Consider the following 7786-nt stretch of genomic DNA (forward strand, 5'->3'; position numbering starts at 1 on the left):
ACAATCAGGACTAATTCAACTCACTAGTAGAACTTTCCTCTTTGATTTTTAAATACAGTTCAAAAAATCCTACTGTATTTTATGTAGAAAATCAAGATTTCGAACGTAACTACGACATAACTATAGTTTCTGTCCATCAGCTGTAGTTTATTGATGCCTTGTTGAATTTTTTGATGGTAGAAGCATTTGGCTTGTGACTATTTACATCAGGAGTTCCAGCAGGCTGTAAACAAGTCCTGAGTCTACACATCTGCTCAGATCATTTATTACATTGAAAGATTACATGCAGCTTTTGTTGCTTTTGTCAATACATTATTTAAAACAAAGCTATTTATGCACATTAGCCAGATTGTAAATTCCTGTGCCTGCACCACTAGGCTCTGAATGGACAGATTACAAAATACAGCTCTCAACATAAATATTTTTAAACCTGATTCAACCCTATACATAATCAGAAATACTGCTTAGAAACTGTACGTTCTTGTCACTCGCTTAATACCAGCAAGTGTATTTTGTACCTTTAGGAAGTCTTTTTGATTTTTAATTTTTTAAAACATAATTTAAACATATACAGTATTTAATAATATTTAAATTGAATAATCATTAAGGACCACTGAGGTTATTTTAAATACTAATCCAAGCTACGTCACATGCATCTTCCTGGGTAAAAGCTTAGTTATAAAACACACAACAGGTCCAACGTAGAAAAGTACAGTTTATTACCTTTATTTCTAAGAAAGCAGAAGTCATCATAAAATACATGAGTTCATTCAGCACAGAAGGTGCTTATACTTCATTCCATGATGTTAAAGGTCTCTTTTCATTCCTTTGTCAAGGAATACAGCTGGTTAAGTTGTATTTATAGTGTACCTCAAAGCTTTTGTACCTTACACCTTACCTTCGTACAGTACCACTACTTGAACTAATTTGTAAAGGTAAACTGTATGGGGATGTAATAAAAATACAAATGCTGAGGAAAAGCATAGGTCCCTTTTTCTGAGAGAACATGCACTTTAATTTAGTTTACAGAACGCCTGTATAGGCTTTTTGTTTAGAGACGATGTATACATATTTATATATGTTAAAACATGAGCATTTTAAATCCCTATCATGATATGAAACAGCTACAGGCGCTTTATAAAGGAGCGCTGGCTCCAAACTCTAACCGCCACCTGTAGAGCGCACGCAGAATAAAACAGTGCTTTTGCATTATTTCACCTCATCACCTAATTTTCCACTTATCAACAATATGTGGGTTATTTATCAGTTTTATTAATAACCTTATTAAAAAGCTCCTTACCGTGTAGATGAAAGGCAGCAGTCAGTGGAGTCGGGAGGAAGCTTGTGCACGCGCTCGCGCACGTCTCTCTCTCTCTCTCTCTCTCTCTCTCTCTCTCTCTCTCTCTCTCTCTCTCTCTCTGTCTCTGTCTCTCTCTCTCTCTCTCTCTCTCTCTCTCTCTCTGTCTCTCTCTGTCTCTCTCTCTCTCTCTCTGTCTCTCTCTCTCTCTCTCTCTGTCTCTCTGTCTTTCTCTCTCTCTCTCTCTCTCTCTCTCTCTCTCTCTCTGTCTCTCTGTCTCTCTCTCTCTCTCTCTCTCTCTCTGTCTCTGTCTCTCTGTCTCTCTCTTTCTGTCTCTGTGTCTCTCTCCCTCTCTCTGTCTCTCTCTCTCTCTCTCTCTCTCTCTCTCTCTCTCTCTCTCTCTCTCTCTCTCTCTGTCTCTCTCTCTTTCTGTCTCTGTGTCTCTCTCCCTCTCTCTCCCTCTCTCTCTCTCTCTCTCTCTCTCTCTCTCTCTCTCTCTCTCTGTCTCTCTCTCTCGGAGTCCCTTAAAGTTCAGACACACACACACACACACACACACACACACACACACACACACACACACACACACACACACACACACACACACACACACACACACACACACACAGCTAATACAAACCCAGCACACTGGTGGTAAATTCACCATGTATTGTTTTATTAATACAGCTGTTATAAATGCATTTAACCTCAATTTTGACTGTCACATTACCAGCATTACCAGATATACATATATAGTTTTACACCTATACATGAGGAACATACCAATGGTGCACATGCCGAAAATAGTCCATTTTAGTCTGAATGTATCTCAATACGTGGTTCTAACGATGTTTGCTGTTCAGGTGCAGAAATATATGGATGGATCTCAGGAAGGAATGGGTTCTTTCAGTTCTTCCAAACAGTTCATTGAAGCCAAACAAAACTGATACATAAAATGGATATCAAAAAGTCTGAACCCCCATGTTAAAATGGCACATTTCTTTCTTTCTTTCTTTCTTTCTTTCTTTCTTTTTTTTTGGTCTGTAAAAAAACTCCAAAAATCAAAATAGAAAGCATGTCAGAGCTTTTAACGCTCGATGTGAAAATACAGCGTATAAAAAATAAGTGAAAAACAATCAGAAACATTTTAGGGAAAAGTAAAAAGATACATTAAAAAGATACATTAAACTGGTTCCAAAACATTAGATGTACCCTGGGACACCGTAAAGGTCATCGACAAATATATAAAATGGAGCGCCACAGTGACATCACCAAGAACAGGGCGTCCCTCCAAAATTAATACAAGGCCAAGACAAAAACTGCAGGAAGCTGCTGGAATATCTGACAAGTACTGATTACTCTCTGCATGTGACAACAATCTGTTATATTGTTCACACGTCTGGGCTTTGGGGTACAGTGGCTTGACTGTTTCTCACAAAAACTCAAACCAATTCCAAAATGAATAGTAATTCAAAGTATTCTGAGAGGTATGTTTGGTGCAAAAAAGTGCATAACAAAAGGACACTGTAACAACAGCATGCAGCATGGTGGCGGCAGCATTACGCCAGCTTAACAAGATGGGGAAATCATAAAGAGCTAAAAATAGCAGTCGATTTTAGTGCAAAACCTTCAGATGTCTAATAGTATGCTGAAGATGAAAAGAAATTTCACTTTTCAGCATGACAATGATCCAAAGCATAAATCCAAATCAACACGCAGTGGCTTAATCAAAAAGCAGATCAATGGTTTTGACTTACCTACCCAGAGCCCACCTTTCAATCCAACTGAAAATCTGTGGCGTGAGCTGTAGCAAGCTGTGTACAGGTGATGCCCTTACAGTTTGTTGAATCTAGAATGTTTTTGCAAGAAATATAACCACTTCAATGTGCCATGCTAATGGTGGTGTAATAACTCAATAGGTGTTTTCAACAGTGTTGTTATATATTTTATTTATGTTATATTTAAATATATATATTTAAATATGTTATATTTTGTTATATATATAGTTTAGAGAACTGCACACTCCATACCAACACATACCAACTAGGCTTATTATTATACACTTCATTTATCTAAACTAGGCTTATTTTATGTTTTTTTCCCCCCACTTTTTCCCTAAATATATTCTGAATTTTTTTCTTAAAAAGATCACTTAATTTTTCATATGCTTTAATTTCACACTGAGGGTAAAAATGGTTTGTTTTGGGTTTTTTCATATCAGAAATGTACAGAAATTACAGAAAAGGTGAATTAGGTGTGATTTTAGAGAGCCAAGATACACGACACCAAATGTAAAAAATTTTGGAAATAAATGTACTTTTTTTCATGATGTGAAGCCATTCTGATATATTTACCTATAGGCCTGGTGCAAATTCAGCATTTCATGTCTACTACAGTGTACAAAGATATTTTAGACAATTGTGTGTTTGTGGCAACAGTTTGTCAGGTGTTTACATACTCTGGCTATATAGAGTTTTCACGTCCATAATTTATAACCGTACAAAACATCCTCTGAAGGAGATGAATATTTGAATAGTTAAATATTTAAGTGCTGAATAAAACATCGCTTTGCAATTATAGAAGCTGTTGAATGTTTTTTTTTCTTTTTTCTAACGTTATATGTCCACAAACTCATTTATTTTATGTATAATAAAAATAAGAATCATATTCTTAAGAATTCTGACTATTATGATCAACTCTGATGTTCATTTCCAGCCTAGTGAGCTGAATACCATCTTCAGGATAACAGGTAAACACTACATCTTAATGATTACCTTAAGTACATTTTAGCTCATGTCAAAAGATAATATTTATTCTGGCTAGATTTTAGGAATTATTATAACAATGAGTGGAGGCTAAGCCAGCCACAGGCTCAGAAGATACCTCATAACAAAGAAAGTGATAAAATATGGTCAAGAACCTCCTATATGCTGGTCCTGTATGGCTGTAATATTGCCATCCAGACCCAGCGTGCATTGCATGGCAGTACTGACACTAATGAATTGGGTGGATCTCTTGAATGCGATGTCTCACTTGTCAACAGTGCTACTATTCCTATGCGCAAAACTGTAAGGGCCTCATTCTGCAAATTTGACTGTATGATGTCTGAATTCAAGAGGCAGAGAAAGGCTTTTCACTTCAGATGTTTGCTAATGAAGTATTTGTGGCCTATGCTGAATAATTGCTGCTCTTTTTTTCTGTCTTCACCGGGCATCGTTTAGAATCAAATTAGCCTGATTTCCATCATTGTTTGTTCCGAGATATTCAGTGGTAAAGCAATTTGTGTTCAAAATGTGTTCAACTCAGGTTCAAAGTGGCATGATTCAAAGTAAGATTGCTAGATGACATATTACCGGTCTTGTATTATGAAAACAAACCAAAGAGGATACCTTTAGTGAAAGGGCAATAGAAATAAGGTCGCCGTTGAGAAGGTCATTCTCTTCATTTCATTTAGTGTCTTTATATAAACACATAAAGGAATCAAGTCTGCTAATGCTAAATTGAGCATACCTTTCCCTGCAATGATTAACTAAAAGTAATGTTGTGTTTTATTGCAGGGATAAATAGGATAATAGGCAGACTGTGGTCCAGATGCTAATCCTGTCAATAAGCATTTCGGTAAACTGAACCAAGTACCTAAAAAACTACTGAAGCAGAATTATTTTTTTTTAAACCTGTCCATGGTACAATGACTTTTTTACAAAGTACTTTTTTAATGTAAATGTGGCAAATCCTTTGTTATAGCTTGTCATAGCCAATCCTGCATTTACCTAATTATTTATTCTAAGGCAGCTCATCAGACCAAAGACTAGCTGCAGGGCTTGAAACATTATTTAAAAACATTTCACAGATTTTATTTAATTTTCTGAACCATCTCTTACCTTACTGCTGGCCTGAAAACATGGCAAAAACATCAACCACAAAAACGGAAGGTACCAATAATTGTTTTAGAAATGTCTCATCTTTTGAGTACATGGTGTAAGATAAAATTGGTACAGTGAAGCACCACTGCAAAAAGAACCATATATGCAAATAACACAAATCATAACTCATACGCTTTAATGGTTCAATATTAAAAGTTTATTACAATATTAGTTATATCAGTTATTTATCAAGGCAGATGTAAGCAAAGGATTTGATGTAACTGGACAAATATTAGTTGAATACCTCTGCCGTACCTCTTGTCCAAAACTGTGGAGTGCAAAGACATTATTGATTTTTTCTCTGTCCAATTATAGCTGAAATATTTTAAACCCAAACTGATGATTGAACAGGTTTTTTTTTTCCAATGCCAGCTCCATGATACCAATGTGGTGCTTTAGGTTCTTTAAATACAATGTACTGTAAAGCTTAATAAAAGTGAAAAATGAAAGTTTTCTTTTCTTAAAGAAAAAATTTAATGAAAGAATATCCCTGATTGCCAGTTAAACTAAACTGGAAAAATCGCTTACAGCCCGTGAACCAAGACCTAACAAATCATGCAGAGATCTGTGGAAACCAATGGGCCAAGACAATGTAATCCCTGGGGAAATCCATGGCAGGTAATTGACCAAAGACTAGACAAATCTATAAATCTATAGTGGCCATGGGTTCAAGAGTGGAGTAATCCTAGGTGAATCCATATTAGCAACTGGACCAAGCCTGCACAATTCACAGAAAATTACCAGGGAAATAGATGGACCAAGACCAATCAAATCTTAGAGAAATCCATGACAGGCAAAGGCATGACATGACCTTCTGCTATAATCTAATTCTGCTGCAGATTTTGGTTAGTTAATTCACATACACATTAACTGTATATAATATAGGTGTAAACATATATGATAAAGATACAATACTGTATTTTCACTGGCCACTTTAAGAGGTTGAACCATAAGGCAGATGGGCAACAGCAGGTCCACATCAGGTCCCCACAATTCCTGAGAATTATGTGACATGAAAAATAGCTGACAAACGAGAGTATACATGACCTCATTGATTTACTAAATGACACTGAACCATTGGGCCAGTGTACATAGGCATGACGTCTGAGCTGCCTCTACAGTAAAAGGTAATCTACTGTATGGTACAAAAGAGAAAAGAACACTGAAAACCAAGCATGCAAGGAATTGATTAACAGACTCTGATACATGACAGTAAATGTAAGAATCTTCCTATTATTTATAGATCACTGTTGGCTATTGGGTTTAGAGTAATAACTGTCCACTTTGAATTTCCACACATGGCAACGATACTGAGGCACTCAGTATAAATTATTATGTCTTCAGAGATGCCGAAATACAGGATAAACATGCTGGAAAATGAGTTTAGAGATTTTAAAGGTCATGGGCAAAAGCAGGGAGAATCATTTATGGATGAATAAATGTATGTGAGGATGTTGTTAACAAATATCTAGAAGCCAGAGAAGGCAAACCCTCTGACATTCATATTAGTAGTATAAATAAGTATCCATAATGTCAATATGCAGTCTAAATGCATTCTTCTATTGATTTCCTTAAGGTTATTAGCTCTGCAGAGGGTGAGTGTGTCAAGATGTTGCCAAACAATTTTATAAGGCTGGAGAGACAAGAGGTAGTGGATACCAATACATTATGCTAATCTGCCTGAGACCACAGGAATCAATACAGGGACACATACACCTTCCTTTTTCTGCATTAAAAGAACCCCATGAGATTGTAAGATTAGAATTTTGATGCCATGGCAACCCTAGTACAATAAGGAAACGGGGATGCTATGATGAAGACAGAGATTAGTTCACAATGAAGAGAACTGGTTTTGAATCTTGGTAAAATGGTCTCATGAGTGATGAACCTTGACCTATTGCTTTTTCTTTCTGAGCTTAAACACAAATATTGATTGCCACAAGTTGCTGTTGCAATGTCAGTGAGCACTAATGTAGAAAACATTGTGATGTCTGAATGACGTCTTGAAGCTGCTATTGAAGCAGCTCAGAGTAGACATTACTGGGCAAACTCACATTAGTGTGTGGTTGTGCTCCCATGTGTGTTCCACTTTACTGTGTCTTCTTGGAAACAGGGCAAATTGTGTGCTGCAGTGATAAGCCTCTCCACAGCTTTCTATAGTTGTCTCTGGTGTCGGTTCAGCCTAGGTTAATCTAATGATTCGATGTAGGAGTGGATTCTCATTACCAAGTAGAAAGGGCATGAACGAGGACACGTGTTGTTCTTTCAATGAGGAGACTGTCTAGGAAAATAGCCAACCCAATGACGGTACTTGGGAAGATCATTGTCATCTGCCATCAGGGGGTTGGTCAAACATGGCGTAAACGTGTTTCAGAAAAATATCCATTAACAATCAATACCATTTGTGTGTGATGAGTGAGCACAGCGATGACCTGTGCCACTTGTGTCCTTATAAGGTATATCAGACACGTGATGTAAAGCACAGCGGATGCTGCAATAGGAAATCTTGATACTTAGATGGATGTCCATCATACTTCTCTGCTTTAGCAATTATCATGGGAGCAGA

General features: G+C 36.8%; 1 protein-coding gene across 1 annotated transcript in view; it reads right to left on the reverse strand.

Annotated features, from left to right (window-relative positions):
• The window catches only part of hrh1 (histamine receptor H1), a 28676-nt gene extending 27323 nt beyond the window's left edge, over positions 1-1353 (reverse strand). Inside the window, exon 1 of the mRNA XM_047803504.1 lies at positions 1301-1353. The gene's annotated coding sequence lies outside the window, so the exon portion shown is untranslated. The remainder of the gene's footprint in view (positions 1-1300) is intronic.
• Positions 1354-7786: the final 6433 nt, after the last annotated feature.

The sequence above is a fragment of the Tachysurus fulvidraco genome, chromosome 2 (assembly GCF_022655615.1).
Source record: "Tachysurus fulvidraco isolate hzauxx_2018 chromosome 2, HZAU_PFXX_2.0, whole genome shotgun sequence".
NCBI lineage: Eukaryota > Metazoa > Chordata > Actinopteri > Siluriformes > Bagridae > Tachysurus > Tachysurus fulvidraco.